The sequence below is a fragment of the Rhinatrema bivittatum genome, chromosome 3, assembly GCF_901001135.1.
Source record: "Rhinatrema bivittatum chromosome 3, aRhiBiv1.1, whole genome shotgun sequence".
Taxonomy (NCBI): domain Eukaryota; kingdom Metazoa; phylum Chordata; class Amphibia; order Gymnophiona; family Rhinatrematidae; genus Rhinatrema; species Rhinatrema bivittatum.
Window position 1 is genome coordinate 401,760,805 of NC_042617.1, and position 18,782 is coordinate 401,779,586.

Sequence of the window (18,782 nt, forward strand, 5' to 3'; positions counted from 1 at the left end):
AGGGAGTTGTGGTAAGTCTGGGGGGGGATTAAGGAGGGTGAGGGGGTTTAAATTTTTTTTTTGCACATATGTACATATACCCAACTCATTGGATTTTTTTTATGTCCATATTGGCCGCAAGTGGGACCCCCTTTCGGACATAAAAAATATGAACATAAAATTTTGCTCTGCACATCCCTAATAAGAAACATTGTAGGTGAATAGTCAAGGTGAGTGAGGTCAATGCAGAGGAATAGAGGCGAGGTTGACAGGGAAACTTGTCCAGATGATGCCTGCTCCATTGGTGGTGAGGGGGGTGGTGGTGGGGAAGTTACCCCAAAACAAAAAACTATTTTCAGGATGAGTGGTGACTTGGGGAGCCTATGAGCAAGGATGATATTTAGGCATAGCAGGGGAGTAGCCCAATTCAGACCAGACTTGTGGGATGGGCACCTACAGGATAGCATGGGTGCATACAGGTAAGATAAGCAAAGAAAGCAAAGCATGGTGCAGATTCCACTGCAGGCTCAAGTTATGTTCTTGAAAAGTGATCCATTGTGGAGAAGAAACACAGTGCCCATTCATGCATCTGGTGCTATGATTTAACAGGTTAGTCCTGCTTTCATGATCCAGAGGTTGTTGATTCAGATCACAGCGATCTTACACCTGCTCATTGATGTATGCTACAAAGAAAAACACTCATGTTCCTATAATGTACAGGCAGCAGTATAATTTTCCTCCAAGCTTCTCTGGGATTTTCTCGCTGGGCTTTACATTAGTGTAATGCAGGTATAGAGAAAGTGGCCATGTATCTTTTCTGACAAGGTTCCTAGAAGTGTACCAATCTAGTTTCCCTTCTCCTAAGGAGATAATATTAAAAGGAGTTACATGTGTAAATGTAACATACTCTCGTAGCAATTTTAAAAAGCCATTTACGCACGTAAAGCACACACATGAATATCCTATGCACAATTCAATGGCATATATTGTAGCAATTTTCAAAAATCCACTTACACAGGTATAGTGTGATTATATGTGTAAAACCCAATTGTAAGTGTGTAAATGCTTTTTAAAATTAGGCCCTAAGTGTGTCAGCAGGTGCTCAATCTAGCTACCCATTTCCCTTGGGTGCATGAGACCCACAGTCAAGGTAGGAAATCATGGCAGGGTAGCATGACTATGACCTATTATTATCCAATAATATGTCTATTTTCTGTTGTATAATGAGATGGGGGATCTCAAAGACGAACGGGGAACAGGTTGATCACTGCTGTCAATGTTAATATACATTCATATTAATTTGTCATTTAAATTTACATACACAGAAGCACATTATTTTGCCAAAGTTGCTATTCAGCTTTTTTCCTATGTGCACCCTTCATATGCTACATTTATTTTAAATGACCTAAGCTCAGTATCTAGATATGAAGAGCCTATGAAATTTCAAATCATGAAATGTGACTGTTTATACAGGTACAAAAGAGTGAAATAAAAATTACCAAATACAGGGGCTAGCTCTAAGCAACATCAGCTGGCAAATCATCCTCCTAGGCTACAGTAGAATGGACATCATTTCAAGCTACACTGCATACTGTATGGTTTAACTAAACCCATTTTCAGAGATTAGATGGATAATTTCCTATATAAAGTGAACACAAAAATTTCCATTTAACTATGTTTGTTATTCTAATGCCTCTTTTTTGCTATCTTGCTTTCAGTTTGGTTCATTTAATTTCTCCAGAATGTTAATTATTTTCAGTATGAAAATGTTCCACAGACAAGGGACTTTTGCTGTATAAACCCAAAATATTAAATTGTCATCTATAAACTTCAATTCTAGAAGAGAGATTACAATACATTGAAGGAACACAGGTCCAGAAAAATAATACTAAAGCATAATGATCAGCATTCAACTTATGGCTTGATTCTGTCAAATTTGGTAGCAATTTAAATGTTTGCAAGCAATTTAAATGTTCTCAAATACCAGAAGACATTCAGGATTCATCATTTTTAGGCATTCTTTTATGAAATATAAAAAAAAATGCCTTATGGGAAAAATAAGTCTGTCCGTCTGTGTCGAATGTCGATGACCTCCTCCAAAAGGCAAAATAATTGGAGGTAGGATATTGTGCTTTGGTGTGATTTGTGAGAGTGTTATGGTAATTGAAAGGTCGGAGTTTCATGCTAGTGGAGCAGACACTATCAGGTCAACAAGTACTCCACTCATACACAGAATACTCATAGCAGGAGTATACCTTTTGTACTTGTCTGCCAAAAGGAGCTTTGGTTTGATAAATAAATAAAATAAATGTTCATGACAGTCTACCATGGCAGCAAAATTCTTTGATCTCTCCTGGGGGTATGATTTCTAGTGTTATGAATCAGCACTGCCCGCGGGTCCCCCCGCGAGCAGGCCACTTACCCTCGCAGCTTTCTTCGCCGATGCGGCAGGACGCTGCTGTCAGCCTGCCCACGTGGCCAGGAGGCCGCCCTGGTTCATCCTCCGCTCCGCGGTCAGAGCCGTGGCCTTCTTCGGGGCTGGGAGTGCCCCCAACATCATCACCATCTTCGCGGCGTACAAGCCGCAGCCCCGGGCTGGACTAGCGGCAGGAGCCGCCCCCGGGGCCTCTGGCAGCGGCTGGAGCCGCTGCTCACGTTGGAGCCTGCTCCCAGGCTCAGCCCTGCCTCGTCTGGTGTCTGACGCACAGACGCTGTGCAGGCCGCTGGCCATGGTCCTGCACAGCCTCTGCACTCTCCTCCTAGGCACGCGGCCGCGTCTTTTCTCTATATTTAAAGGGCCAGACACAGGAAGTGTCTGGGCCCCACCTTTGGGACTGTTTCCTGTTCAGCCCTATAAAGGGCTGTTCCGTTCATTGTTCCTGGCCTTGCATCGTCGCCGTCTCTTCACTCTGGAGGCTCCTGCCTGCCAGAGTCAGTGTAAGGTCTTCTTCTTGTGAGCTCCTCACCGTGATGTCTTCTTGTCTCGCCATGTCAAGTCTTCGTGCCTGAGGTCCATGTCCAGGTGTCTTCGTTCTCCTACGTCCTGGTGTTCCTGACTTCCTGGATGTTCTTCCCTACGCTTCGCCTTGTTGTCTACGCTCTCGAGCCTTCTGGTACCGGTAGGCCGGGGGTCCCTCAGATGCAGTACTCCTGGGTGGACTAGCCTTCCAGTGGACGGTTGTCCTGTGCTCCTGAGCCATCAAGTCCTGATGTGTGTTCTTGTGCTGTTCCGCTCCCATCGTGGTCCGTGACCAGTCTGCAAGGGCTGTGTAGGGCGCGTAACGGACAGGGTGGTCCACGACTCAGTCCCGCGGGTGGCCTGAGTAGGGCGCCTTGAGAGATAGTGCCAATGTCCATGCCTTGTGTTGCCCTTTTGGATGTCTTGTCGAGGATGCCGTCGCATCAGCCATTTGTCTTCATGCCATGGATGCCGTCGCATCACCCCTAGTCTTCGTGCCATGGATGCCGTCGCATCAACACAAGTCTTCGTGCTATGTGATGCCGTTGCATCAATCTACATGTCTTCATATCAAGGCCCGTCTGCCCTCAACCTCAGGCCAGGCCTGCTGCTCCATGCTGCTTGCAGCAGGTCCGAAAGGGCCCGGAATGGTCGGAGGACCATTCACCTTCCAACATCCTCGGATGTTTGGCCATGGGAGCTTGCCGGCCTGCCGGAGGGTAGACCGTCAGCCATGTGGTGCCACCGTCAACCCTTGGCCCGGCTCAGAAGGTCTGGGTCAGGCTGAGGCCCATGGGCACACTAAACCACTAGAACATAACATCTAGATGTTTCATATACCCCTAAACTTGTCCTCACCTTTGAGAATTTTTTTTATTTGACCTGGTAGTTCTCTTCTGTTCCTTTGATCTTCCTGCTCAATCAGAGCCAAGACTGAGATTGGCACCATGAGTTTTTATTTGCATCTGCTCAGCCTTTGCAACAAGTATCCTCCTATAGACATATAGTTAACTTTTGGCTTTTCTGGCCACAATGACACCTATTTTTCTTAATGTGGGTCACATTATATTTAAATAAAATTATTTGCAAATTAATAGGTTCATTTTAATTTTAATACACACAATTAATGAGAAGAAAGTCATGATACAAAGCTAGCGGAATGGATGCTCAGAAGAAATGTTTTTTGCTGTGTTAGATATTTAGCAGACATAGTAGAAAGTTAACTAAAGCAGAGACAAAACTGAATGAAGCATCCTTGGGACTGATACTGCACTCTGGTAAGAATACAAGGGGGCAGAGATTAGGTAACAGAAAATAGAAGGCTGGGGGGGGGGGGGGGGGGCAGTTGGTAATGGCATGTAAATATATATTCTCATACATATCAAATGGTAGATAGTAGACTTCCAAGCTTCTAGTACTTTCTCTATAATCCGATGCTGCTCATTGTGATAGCATAAATAATATTGCTAGGTATTAGGGATTAGGGATGGGATTCAGGAGAAATGAAATAAGAAATGAGACAATGTTTCCTATTTTGTTTTGGATGATTTTCAAAATGGAATGAGTTACATTCTGTCAGTTCAGGCCCGGGCTTGGAGCCCCGGCCTCAGAGCTCTTCTAAGGCATTTTCTTTCTTCGGTTCTTCTTTGCCAACCGACATCATTCACTGGGGTTGTTGCACAGGAGTTAATGAACTTCCATGCATTCTTCCCAGCGGAGGGAGACATTTTGATTCTGCTGTACATATTTGATTTTGATTTTGATCCTGATGTACATAAAAATGTGCCCTCTGCTGGGGAGAATGCTTTGTAGTTCATTAACTCCTGTGCAATGACCCCAGCAGACAGCATCAGTTGGTGAAGAAAAACTAAAGAAAGAAGATGCTAAAGAGGAAATTTGAGGCCTGGACTCTAGATCTGGGCCTAATCCTGGGCCAAGGCCCAGACATCGTGACCCAACCTCCGAGCCAGGCACCATCAGGCTTGAGTTCAGGCCATGGCCTAGGCCCAGGCCCAGGAATTAGGACCCAGCCTCAGGGCTATGGTGTCAGGACTGAGCTCGAGCTCTGGCCTAGGTTGAGGCCCAGGCATCAGGTCCAGGCCTTCTTGCCTTGACCTTGTGTATGGCATAGGACGACATTGTGGTGATCTACCATGGCCTAGTCCTATGCAAGGCTATAACAGTCTCAATGCTAGCATTCTCACCAGCATTTTCAATAAGTAGACAGGGACTATGACAGCTTCACTGAAAACCAGAATTCACAACACTTAGACATGGCCATTTTGGAACCTTTTGTCAGATCTCTAGAATCAATCTCCCCTTTCCAGGAGCCCAGGATCTAGGCATGTCAGCTTTGACAACATGCCAATCCATCAGATCCTCAACAGTTTATCTTCTAGCAGCATTCTCTCTCTGCAGGAGCCCAGAATCCAAATAAGTTTTGTTATATATTTTTTTTAAATGTATTACTCCTCTCTCACACACACACACCCGCTTACTTAATTTTAAGCACTGGGTACATGGCCAAAGTTTAAGCTGATAATTACTTAGCCAGTTAAGTCTAAGGTGGGAAACCAGCAGAATTTTCAAAACCTGATGGTTGTCCAGCTAAGCCCTGAGCTTACCCTGACATATGCTTTGAATTTAACCATAAAGAAATAAATAAATTAAATGCAGCACAAGGATAATGGAAACACAGTCTAATATCTAGTCTTGGTCAGTTTTTCAAATATATCAATCTTCTACATACTTGACACAGACAAACCACAAGGGGAGATATTCAAATACTACTTAGCTGGATAAATCAGACTTAACCAGTTAAGTGGTTGCTGCAAAATATCCGGCTATACCACTTAGCTGAGTAAGTGACTTAACCGACTAAATATTTAGACATATAGTCAGTGGGCTTAACTGGGTGGTGCTAACTATTCAGTAGCATCTGATGGGGAATGTTAGGCAGACTGTGGCTTAAAGGCCACCAGAGCACTTTTTGCCTTGTCATCACCCCCTTACTGGATTGACCTCCAGATGCCTGAAAAGACTACTCATATAAAGGGTCAGCTACCTGAGGATTCCTCAGGTGGTTTATGCAGAGACAGATAAAGAATTAATAGAATCCCAGACCCAAACACATATTTTGGAAGCATAAAACCCTGGTCTCATAGGATAGTAATACCTCAGGATAAGAGCAAATCACAGTAATGTCCTTTTAAACAGAGGCTCATAGTAAATTTATCAAAGTCCATGCATTTTTGGTCTGCTCCCAAATGAATGATATTCTTAATTTAGTTCATTATCAAACTATTCTTCTTTTCTGTAAAAATCAAAGTAGTTTACATCAAAACAATTCATATAACAAATAGTAAATAATAACATGTACTAATACATCAAATGAGCCTATATTATCTTAATATTATAAAATTAAATAAAATAAGTTGAAATAAAAAGTTGAAAAAGATTACAATTGTATTAAAAATATTATATGGTGATGGCAAGCCAAGCCCTGGGCTCAGACTCCGCTGGCAACAGGCACCGTGTGTCTCTGCTGCCCCTCCACCCACACACACATTGTGTCACTGGGCCTCTCCTGTTCTATTTTCACCCCCCAATTTTCCTGGGACTCACCCAGGGCATCCCTAGATATCTCTAGGGAGGGAGGGTTATGTCGATGATCCAGGCCCAGGTCCCCCCATGAGCTGTCAGGACTCGTGGCTGCGTGGCTTCCTTCCAGGAGAGAGCCCATTGGACTGCATGGCATGTGACATCATGGAGAGCTGGCCTGACATGTCCCTCCATTAATCAGCTCTTTTTGGGGGGGGGGGGGGAGTACCCTCGCGACAAGATGATGTTGGTGGATCACTGGCCCAGTGTGGCACCTCATTGCCTAGCACTTATTTGGAGAAAGGGAGGGTTCCTGCCATTGCTCTCCCCTTTCAGATTGGCATCTCCCCGGGCAGCAGGCTCATTTTCGATCCACACTAGCCCCTCCCCTCAGCCTTGCTGGCAGCAAAGCCTAGCTCTTGCCACTTGAATCAATCAAAAAAGAAAAAAAAGAAGAAGAAAAAACAAAGCTACACATGAAGGGTTCCTGCTCTTGATTTGGGCAGAGCACCCAGCTGCCTGCTCACCAATTAGCTTCGGATGGTGGGCCTCAAAAAAAAAAAAAAAAAAGGAGAACCTTAATTCGGGGCATTGTAGGAGAGTGAGATGAATTACCTCTCAGCTGCTCAGCCCATTGTAGTGCCAGCTGGCCTAAAAGAGCAGCTTGAGAACAAAGCAACCCTGCTGAACAGATAAGCACATGAGTTTCTCAACCCCACTGGCATGACCCCCATGTGAATTCCCTACTATCCCTCCTCTATGGCACGGACCTGTCATATCCCCCACACCTGGCTTGGCCCTCCCATTAGAGGGGGTTCCCCCGCAAGGGAAGTAGTGGTGGGGCAGAAGTGTCCCAACCCTGCCCCTGTGGAGCAAGTGAGCACTATGGACTTATAAGGGCCCGATGCCAGCATCAGTGAGATAGGGCATGGGCATGGCCCCTAGACTTGGAAAAAGGGGTAGTGCAGGTGGGGGAGGGAGCAGTGCTAAGTAAACACGTAGTTGCACCGCCCCAAAGGGAATGCAGGGCAGTCGGTGCATGTTCCATCACCCTGAAGGCCGCAGCAATCCTGGCCATGGGCCCAGATAGGGAAAACAGAGAGAAATCAATCCTGGGTCAGAGGGTGGTAAGTCTGGGCCTTCAGCACCTATTCCTGAGATGGGCCTCCCACAGACGTGATGGACCGGAGGCTGGAAACCTATTCTCCTCGGAACTAGCTGTGGTGGTACCTGGGTTAGAAGCACCGAGTACAGTTCTGGGAAGGCCCCCCAGTAGGTTCAATGGATTAGATTATCATCTTCACAGCCAAGACAGCAGCCATGATCATGATGTCTATCAATTTGGTCCCATCAGCAAAGCATTTCAGACATCCTGAGAGCTATAGGCACTACTACAAACATTGCCCTGTTAGATACCCTTGGTGGAATGGTTCCATCTCCTCTGGGGGCTACAGGAATTGATACAGGTGTCAATCAGCTGGGTCATCACGGTGAAGTGAATCCACCATGTGTGTATGAAGTGTAAATATAGGCAATACCATGACAGTCACCATGATGATCAGGAGAGCATGAGTTGCTCCCTTCACAGTCACAGTTATCACATCCTCACAGCTCACCTGCCACCTACCATCTGGGAACAAGGGAACAGGGGAAGGAGCATCCCCCAGACTAGTCTTGAGGCAGCCCATGGCCTGCATTCCCCCTTTTCATCTTTTGAAATCCCAACATGTCATCTACAGGGATGCTAGACTGACCCCATGCAAGGCCCAGGGGGAGGTTCAGAATATGCCAGCCACCCATGAGGCTTCATCATATCAAGAACAGCAGGTCATTGGTGAGATGTCAGCACAGAGTCAACTTCTGGCAGTGTATTCCCCAGCAGCCCAGCTGCCAAGGGACCAGGTTGCAGAAGAGCAAGATAAAGATGGGCATTCTGCTTGTAGAAGATGCAGGCTTTGTTCTAGGAGGTACTTCTCTGAATAGCTTTAGCTCCTCCTCTATCTCACTCAGCTTGGGATCATTAAGAGGGTCCTCCCTCCAAGGGGAGCAACATGCTGAGTAGCATGGCCCTTCCAATTGTCCCAGGTTGTGGGATGCTGTCCCCTGATCCATACAACACAGGATCAGGAGGTGGCATTACACTGACATTTTCCACTTTCTGCAAGGATGAAAAAGACAGAGTCAAACACATCAATAAAGGAGGAATGAGGAATGATCTGCTAGGCCTGCCCAGTGCAAAATAGATAATTGTGTTAGAGCCTTCACTCAAGTGGCCATGGTCATATGAACACCAGATGTTTCTCATACCTTCTTTTTTTGGTCCTACATAGATGTGATACTAGGTGCCTACAAATAATCTGAGGATTTGTCATGGCTTAAATATGATAAAGCTCTCAGAGAAAAAATGGCCAGCAATCCTAATGTGTCAATCTTAATAAGGACCTAAGACACCAACGTTTGGCTTACACACATATCAGGCTAGGCAGATGATGGGAGGACATACAAGCCTAAAGTGGGCACCTACACCTTTTGGACTCAGTCAGCTCCAGCTCACAGGCCAGAGGGAATGCTAGCCCTTCCAATGCATGTTGATGTTTCAACAGAAATAGCTTTTCACTTGCCAACTACCACTTGAAGTACATATATACTTGGTGTGGTGCCCCCCACCAGTTTGTTAATTGTCCAAAGAAAGGAAAGCCAACCCAACAAAGTAACATATCACCCTTTTGCAGAGCCCCAATTCTAGTTAGCTGGAGAGCCATGAATACATGGCTTTCCAGGAATCTGAATCCTCAGGCGGTGGGTACCTTGTGGGACATTTTCAAGGATGGGTTATAAATTCCATACAAGGGACCTCCCAATGGACCGGACCCTCCAAATTCAAGGTCTACTTTTTGCCTTAACTGAAATTGTCTGAACCAAGCTGGGCAATGAGCTCTTGATGAATTGTGTATGCCACCCTTTTGGATCCAGGCCCTTTCCCAATATGCTTCTCTCCCCATTGGCGGTGGTCCCAAAAAAGGATGTAGGGAAATACAGGCTGATCCACAACTTGTCATATCCCAAGGGTTCCTCAGCAAATGAGTTCATCCCTTAAGATGAATGCACAGTTCATTATGAATCCTCTGACTATACCCTAAGACTACTGCATGAATATGTCCATGATGCCTTCATGGTAAAGGCAGATATTAATTCTGCCTTTAGGCTGCTCTATGTTTATCCCAACTATTTTCACCATTTGGGGTTCATTTTGAAGATGCATATTATTTTGATAGATGCATGCTGATGTGGTGTTCCATTTCTTGCACTCTCTTTGAGACCTTTAGCATTTTCTTGTACTGGGTGATGGCACAATGGGCTGGAGTAGACAGCATCTTCCATTATCTGGACGATTTTCAATTTATCAGCCAGGGTGGCATTTCTCAATGCATGATCCTGTTCTAGCAGTTCCAGATGGTCTCTCAGGAATTTGACATCCCATTGGTGGCTGAGAAATCCCAGCCTCATTCTACTGTCTTGACATATCTGGGTACTGAGCTCAGTTCTGAGCTCATGGTGACCAGATTGCCATCAGACAAGCTGGAGGCTATGGCATCCTTGGTGGTAGTATATCCAAAGTGAATCTTAGGTACATTAGTTCACTCATAGGAAATTTAGCATTTGCTGAAGTCGCATATTCCTCAGGCACCTTATTTTGTCTATCAAGGGCATGATGCAAGATCACCACTGTATCAGTGTCATGAAGGTGATGTGTCAGGATTTGACTACTTGGTCTCGTTTTCTTGAAGGCTTCAATGGAGTGACAGTCTTGTTGCTTCCTCTGATCTGTAGAGAAGACTTCAGACTTTTCTCAGATGTGGCTGGCACCATTTGCTTTGGCATGTAATTTCAGAGAACTTGATGCCCGACCACTTGGCATCTAGACTGGGTGCGGCATGGGGTTACAATGAGCATCACCTTCTTGGAGTTATTTCCTATTGTGGTAGTGCTACATGTTTAGAGCATTCAATTAAAAAATGGAAGGTGATGTTCTGGTGTGGCAAAACAGCTGTGGTTGACGCAGTCATCACCCAGTCTGCAAAGTGCCCATAAGCTGATGAATTACTCAGGAAATTGTACTGTCCTGCTTGTGACTGAACATTGCTTCAAGAGCATGTTATGTTTCTGGATCTCACAGTGGGATTGCTGACTCTCTTTCTCATTGCAAGTGGTCCCCATTTCTACAAATTAGACCTGGAAGATGATCTACTAGGTTAAGCTTTGTCGAGTTACTTGTGGACTCTGGAGTGATAGAGCATGGCAAACAAAAGCAAGACAGACTAGTCACCTTAGCTTGATGGCAGCCAGAAGCAATCCCCAAGGGTCAGTGATCACTGCTGTGCCTGCCACCAATTCTCCCAATTATAGCACTGCATAGATGATCACCGTAAAGGCTGAATGAAACAGTGCTTTCTCATATTGTGATACTGCCACACTTGGCAGCACCTCTCATAGAAAGAAGAGCTGGCCATGGGTAACTTGACATAGCATGTCCACATGGGCCCTAGTCACAAGTCCATCTTGCCATGGTAGAGTTTGGCCAACTCAACCTTCATAAAGAAGGTCAGAACTGCCAGATGAGATCTGACACTACTTCTTGACAGCCCTGCCTGCTTAGCCTTAAGGATATAATCAGATACCAAGGACTCTGAATTCGACCACACACCCCATCCTCTACTGGCTAAAAAGGATATAATGGCATTGAATCCTCTGGTGTAAGCTCTCTAGGTTAATGGAGCGATGGAATGTCACAGCATGTCCCATGCTCTATCACGAAGAAGGGATGGTCCCACAAAGCAGATGGGAAGACGGTCTGTTGAAGCCAGAAGGCAAACAGAAGCAAGACAGAACAGTCACCTTAGCTTGAAGATATTTATTGGCACATATATTTAAAAGGAGCCCAACTCTGGCCGAGTTTTGCATATCGGCTGCATCAGGAGCTTGTTTTTTAGAAAATGTTGTACCTATTTTTAAAACAATCGGTAGGAATCAATTTTGCTAGATGCAGTTTCTGATCTTTTTTATCACTAGATAGGTTTCCGGCAAGATTGTGCAAAATCTTTTGAACAGCAGAGTTGAAAAAAGCACAATATTTGGATTGAATCTTGCTAGAAACCGATCTAGTGATAAAAAAGATCAGAAATTGCATTTAGCAAAATTGATTCATACCGATTTTTTAAAAAAAGGTACAACATTTTCTAAAAAACAAGCCCCTAAGGAGTCATGTAATGTGCTGAGCTTGGCTGGACGCACACAAACCAAGCTTCAGTCATCTCTCATAAAATTTCAACAGAGCAAATCTATTTCTGGACATTACATTCATTTAGTACCACGGGGCCTACCATCTTTAAGAATTGGTGCGCAGCATTTTCAAGACAAATATGGCTACAAAACTACAGAGGAAGGAAAAAGAGAAGATGAAACCACCTGAATCCAAAATGGCACCGAAATCTCCAGAAACCGGAGACCAACCCAGAGAAGATTCCTTGGAGGAAAGAATATCTCAGGCGGTTATTGTTGCTTTGGATGCCCATCTGCATCAAATCTCGGAGCAGATAGCTGAGGTCCACTCTTCCCTGATAGAAATTGAAAACCGAGTGGAACGCATGGAAGGACGCATAACCTTGTTGGAAGATGACGTAGGAACATTGGAGCGCCAAGGGCTAGACTTAGAAAAAACCGCAAAAACCCAGGATGATAAAATAGACAAAATGGAAAACTGAGCTAGGAGGAACAATTTACGGTTCGTCGGCTTCCCTGAAAGTATTGCAAAGGCTGACCTCATGCACACCTTGGAGTCCTGGCTCGGGATGTAGGTCCTGAAATTACAGGCCTAGACTAAGGACCTGGTGGAACGAGCTCATCGCCTGGGGCTGAGGCCATGGGAGGGAGAATCCTCCCGACCACAGGTAGTCACCCCAGACTACTTAATTACGCCCATAAAGTGGTTATAATGCAGCACCACCCCAAGGAGCGAGACTTTTCCTATGATAATAAGAAAGTTTTACTTTTCCAGGACTTCTCCGCGTGAGTTTCTGGTCTCCATAAAGCCTTTAATCTGATATGTTCTGAATTGGTCACAAAGAAGATCCGTTTCTCATTGCTCTACCCTGCCAAATTGAAAATCTGGTATCAAGGATCGCCGTGGACCTTCGAGGTGGTTCTACCAACCCAGGAATTTGTGTCTACAATCCCACAACCATCATCAGAACAAAATGGCTGAGGCTGCCGCTTCGATCGGCCTCGTGGTTTGAGCTAGAAGCAAGTTGTTGCTCCCTTTACTCTTATGTTGATGGAGTATCATGGTTAGCTGTTTCCCTCATCCCGGTTTCATATTTACAACAATTTACTTTCGCACTGTTAGGGAGCTGCTATCTGTTGGGAGTATCAATCAGATAGGAGTTAGCAATCTGTTGGTATTTAGGAGAGTTGAGGGTGGATCCTTGGACCAGTGACAGGTGACCATGCCCCCGGGGGAAGATCCCGAGAGGGACCACCGGTCAGGTTCTGAGTTAGGAGAAAAACACACACTAGTTGTTTTATTAGACAGTATACTGAACCACCAGAGGTGGCAGCAGTGAGCTGGAATGCCTGCTGGGCTGTAGTCCCTCAGATACTGGAACAGCGATCTCTGGAGGCTGAGCTGTAGAGAAACTGAAATATAGTGAGTAGGCAGGATATGAAGAGTACAGGTACCGAACCTGATGGTTACACTCACACAATGTCTCATTGAAGCCCAGGAGCTAGAATGTATAGGCCCTCGAGGAGCGAGCACCTGGTTCCTGGGAAAGCTCTGAGAGAGCGATGGTAACTCACTGATGTAGTTGGCAGTGATGACTTCCAGGCAGAAGAGAATACGGAGCAAGTCTGGGAACGAGGGCCCTCGAGGAGCGAGTACCAGTTCCAGGCTGTCACCTGAAAAACAAATGAGAGAGCAAAGCCCCCTAGGAGTGGGTACCCCTGGTAAGTCCGAGGAGGCAGAGTAGCTTAAGTAGTGTAACCCGAACCCTTGATAACTCAATCTGTTAGCAAATTCTAAGACCTTATATATCCATCGTGGGTGACATCATCTCAGGGGGATGCCCCTGAGGTTCACGCCATCACTGGTACTTTAGTTGGGGCCGCGCCGCACGTGCGCCCCTAGACCTCCAGGAAACATGGTGGGTTGCAGCGTCTAGCCAGTCCAGGAACGCCAGAGGACTTTGGCAGGAGGACACCGCCGCAGCCAATCTTCCCGCGGTCGAAGAGGGAGGCACCAAAGAGGTAAGGAGGGCAGAGAGAGGGCGTCAGGAACCAACAGACACAACAGTACCCCCCGTCAAATGTTGATTTCCTCTTTGGGTACCAGGCTTAGGTTTTGAAGGATGTGCAAGGTGGAACTGACGAAGCATCTCTTTGTCCAGGATATTGGTCTGAGGCTCCCAAGAGATCACTTCGGGGCTGAAACCTTCCCACTTTAGAAGGTATTCATAAGTATTGCCTCTTTTATGAACATCCAGAATCTCTGTGATTTTGAGGTCTAATTCGTCTTCTGTATTGATGATAAGTGAGTCTTGAGATATCAAAGATAGTTCACTAGGAGTTGTATCATCTTCGTCGTGATATATTGAAGAGCATTCTCTGGTTAGTATAGTTTCTTCGTCTTAAGATATTGAAGAACATTCCTTGGTTAGTGTAATGTCTTCGTCTTCAGATATTGCAGAACATTCGCGGGTTAGTGTATTGTCTTCGTCTTGAGATATTGAAGAACATTTGCTGGTTAATGTATTGTCTTCGTCTTGAGATATTGCAGAACATTCACTGGGTATCGTCTCATCTACCTTTCCCCCAAAGCAAATGTCCGCACCAGCTGGTGACTCTAATGGTTGAGTAAAGTCCTTCTGGAGATTCTCTTCCATATTTCCCGACATTGCTTTATTCTCAAGAGCTGAGAGAAAATGCACCTGTCCTTTCGGAGACTCAGTTTTAGACTTCTGTCATATGGAACAGTCATAGGGCTCCTGTGGAGGAAGAATATCAACTACTTCTTTGGAGAAGATATCCCTGAAGGGGGTGTACTGGAGCGGCAGTCCCAGTACTGCTGGAGTCGCAGGCATGCCTATAACAGGTGATATCTCCTTAAGGTATTTCCCATGACATTCTGGGCCCCAGTGGGAGAGATCCAGAGATGCCCAGTCGAATTGGGGTTGGTGTACTTGCAACCAGGTTAACCCCAGGATGATAGGGTGCATAGCCTTTTCCAATATGAAGAAGGAGAGCGATTCCATATGAAGAGCTCCGGTGCGGACAGTAACTGATTCAGTTTGGCAAGTCACATCTCCCGGTAACGGCTCTCCATGAATGGAGGATAATCGTATTGGGTTTTTCAGCTTGATGAGGGGGATCCTCAAATATTCCACTAGACTTCTGAGAATGAAGTTGCCTCCTGGGAGTCTGAACCGTGACTGGTCCGTAGGTCAAGGAGACTGGGAGAGAGAGCGTAAGAGAGGGTGCAGTAAGGCCTAAGAATAGTCCTCCTGTAGGACTTTGGCCTGTCCGTGCTTTCAGACAAGTGGAACATGTAGAGACATCGTGGCTGGGCTGACCACAGTACATGCAAAGGCCGCGCTTCTTCCAAAATCTTCTCTCCTTGGAAGTCAAGCGTCCATGACCAAGTTGCATAGGTTCATGTGTATCAGCAGCAGGGATTACTGGAAACATCCAAGGTGTAGAGACAGCACTGGCCTGTTTCAACCCAGGTAACACCCTAGGCCAGAGTTCCTTCACCTTGTCCCGGAGTCGTTGATCAATCCGAGTGGCCAAAGCTACTAATTCGTCCAGTGAGTCAGGTGTTTCATGAGCAGCCAGCTCGTCCTTTAAACGGGTATCCAGGCCTCTGCAAAAGAGAGCCTTGAGACACTTGGGGTCCCAACAGAGTTCTGCCGCAAAAGTTTTGAACTCTATGGCAAATTCAGCCAATGATCTACTGCCTTGCTTCAATTCCACCAAAGCAGAACCGGCTACAGCAGTTCGAGCAGGGTCATCGAAAACGGCTTTAAAAAAGTCCATAAATCCTTCTATGTCCTGAAAAATGGAGTCCTTGTGTTCCCACAAGGCAGATGCCCAAGACAAGGCCCTACCATCCAGGTATGAAAGGATGTAGGTAGTCTTGGAGAGAGCTGTAGGAAATAGAGACAGCTGTAAGGCAAAGTGCATGCAGTACTGGTTCAAAAAGCCCCGGGTCTTCTGGATTTCTCCGGAAAAGCAGATTGGAGCTGCCAGTGGTACAGCAGTCTTCAAAGTTACCTCCGGTGACTGACCTTCTTGTTTGGAGGCTGTGCCTTGAACCTTCTGTGTGTGTAGCTGATGAAATGCTGCAGTAAGTTTCTCCAAGGCATCTTGCTGCTCCACAATGCACTGGGCCAGGCCCGGTATGGCCTTCAAGGCATTAAGTTGTGCCAGATCCATGGAGTTAGCAATCTGTTAGGGAGCTGTTATCTGTTGGGAGTATCAATCAGATAGGAGTTAGCAATCTATTGGTATTTAGGAGAGTTGTGGGTGGATCCTTGGACCAGTGGCAGGTGACTACACCCACGGGGGAAGATCCTGAGAGGGACCATCGGTCAGGCTCAGTTAGGAGGCAAACAAACACTAGTTGTTTTATTAGACAGTATACTGAACCACCAGAGGTGGCCGCAGTGAGCTGGAATGTCCGGCTGGGCTGTAGTCCCTCAGATACTGGAACAGCGATCCCTGGAGGCTGAGCTGTAGAGAAACTGAAATACAGTGAATAGGCAGAGTATGCAGAGTGCAGGTACCGAACCTGATGGTAACACTCACACAATGTCTTATAGAAGCCCAGGAGCTGGAATGTATAGGCACTCGAGGAGCGAGTACCTGGTTCCAGGGAAAGCTCTGAGAGAGCGATGATAACTCACTGATGTTGTTGGCAGTGATAACTTCCAGGCAGAAGAGAATACGGAGCAAGTCTGGGAACGAGGGCCCTCGAGGAGTGAGTACCGGTTCCAGACTGTCACCTGAAAAACAAAGGAGAGAGCGAGGCCACCGAGGAGCGGGTACCCTGGTAAGTCTGAGGAGGCAGAGTAGCTTAGATAGTGTAACCCGAAACCTTGCTAACTTAATCTGTTAGCAAATTCTAAGACCTTATATATCTGTCGCGGGTGACATCATCTCAGAGGGATGTCCCTGAGGTTCGCGCCATCACCAGTACTACAGTCGGGGCCGCACCGCGTGCGCGCCCCTAGGCCTCAAGGAAACATGGCGGGTTGCAGCATCTAGCCGGTCCGGGGACACCAGAGGACTTCGGCAGGAGGACGCCACGGCAGCCAATCTTCCCACAGTCGAAGAGGGAGGCGCCAAAGAGATAAGGAGGGCGGAGAGAGGGCGTCGGGAACTGACAGACACAACACACACGAACTACCGGGACTGGGTAATGAGGGGCTATTGCGATTCCTAAGGTTTATATGCCTAGGTTGGAAGCTTTAACTCTTGACTTTTCCCTTGTTTCGAGTCCGGGAGTTTCCAGACTGGATTCTCAGGACCAGGCAGTGTATATTCTTATTTTATTTTAATTTTTTCCTTGTATTTCCTTTCTCCAGCAGAAGGTCGACCGAACACATCGGTCTCACATGACTCCTAGTCCCACAGGAGGGACAGTTACCATGACAAGAGGGGGAGACATGTCTGTGCGTAAGGTCAGTTATTCTGGGGGGAGGGGGGGGGGGAAGACCCACTGGGTATGTGATGTCTGTCAGGGGAATCTGTATATGATGGAATGCTTGTTATACCACTGTCATGTCAGCGTGTAATATGTGTAAGTGTATGGATAACAAAAACGGGGTCCTTAACACAGGAGAGTCTTGGGATGCAAGGAGACATACTGGAAGTGGGCTGGCAATATAAAATGGGATTATTAGCATTATGGCCTGGAATGTTACTACTTGGAATATATCGGGTCTCGGTACACCTATAAAGAGGGAAAACATATTGTCCAGACTGAACAGGTTAAACGCTAAATTGATCTTTATGCAAGAGACACACCTATCTCAGGTGGAGGTAGCTAAGCTAAAGAGGAAGGGGTTTTCCCAGGTGTTCTCAGCAGCGAGGTCTTCTAAAAACTGTGGGGTTCCCGTTCTCATCCATAAGACTTTAGATTTCCAGCTGCATCAGCAGATAGCTGACCCGAAAGGATGGTTTCTAATATTATTGGGGAAACTTATGGGGATAGAGTTGATTCTGGTCTTGGCTTACGCACCCAATAAGTATGATCACTCTTTTTTTGTTGACCTGGTGATGCAGATCTCCCTAGTAGAACAATATCCGATTATAATGGGGGTAGATCTGAATTGTACAGCTGCTAGATCTATGGAGATCCTTAAACCCAGGGAAGCAAGAATATACCCATATGGCCCAAGCCCACGCCTCCCGGTCGCAGATTGATTATCTGTTGATTTCAGAAATCCAGCTCCCTCTTTTTGTGAAAGTTTCTATAGAAGACTTAGTCATTTCTGATCACTGTCCTGTCTTAGCTTACATGGAGACCACACACTCAATGGGGGAAAGCAGTGGCAGATGTCTGTCCACCTTCACTCTGACCCTGACTCTCGGAATACCTACGGAAAAAATGGGCTGAATTTGTACATCATAATGGGCAACATGTGAATCAACCGGCCCTGTTTTGGGAAAATGCAAAAGCAGTTCTGAGGGGGCATATAATAAACTATCAGGCCTATACAGTAAAACCCGCGGGAGAGCCGGCACTCCGAGGCGAGCGTCCGCTCTCCCAACGTATGCCCAGGCCACTCTTCTGGGTGCACGATCAAGTATTTAAATGAGGGCCCGTGGTAAAAAAAGGCCGTAGTGTCCCTAGTGCTTCCTTTTTGACAGAAGCGGTGACTGTCAGCGGGTTTCACAGCAGACGCTCAATTTTACCGGCTTCGGTTCTCAAACCCGCTGATAGCCAAGGGTTTGGAAATTGAAGACCGGCTAAATTGAGCATCCATCTTCTGACCCGCAGGCTGATTTTTAATTTTTTTTAATTTTGGGCCTCCGACTTAATATCACTATAAGCTAACTAGTTTTTAGGGATGTGAATCGTGTCCTCGATCGTCTTAACGATCAATTTTGGCTGGGAGGGGGAGGGAATCGTATTGTTGCCGTTTGGGGGGGTAAAATATCGTGAAAAATCGTTAAAAATCGTGAAAAA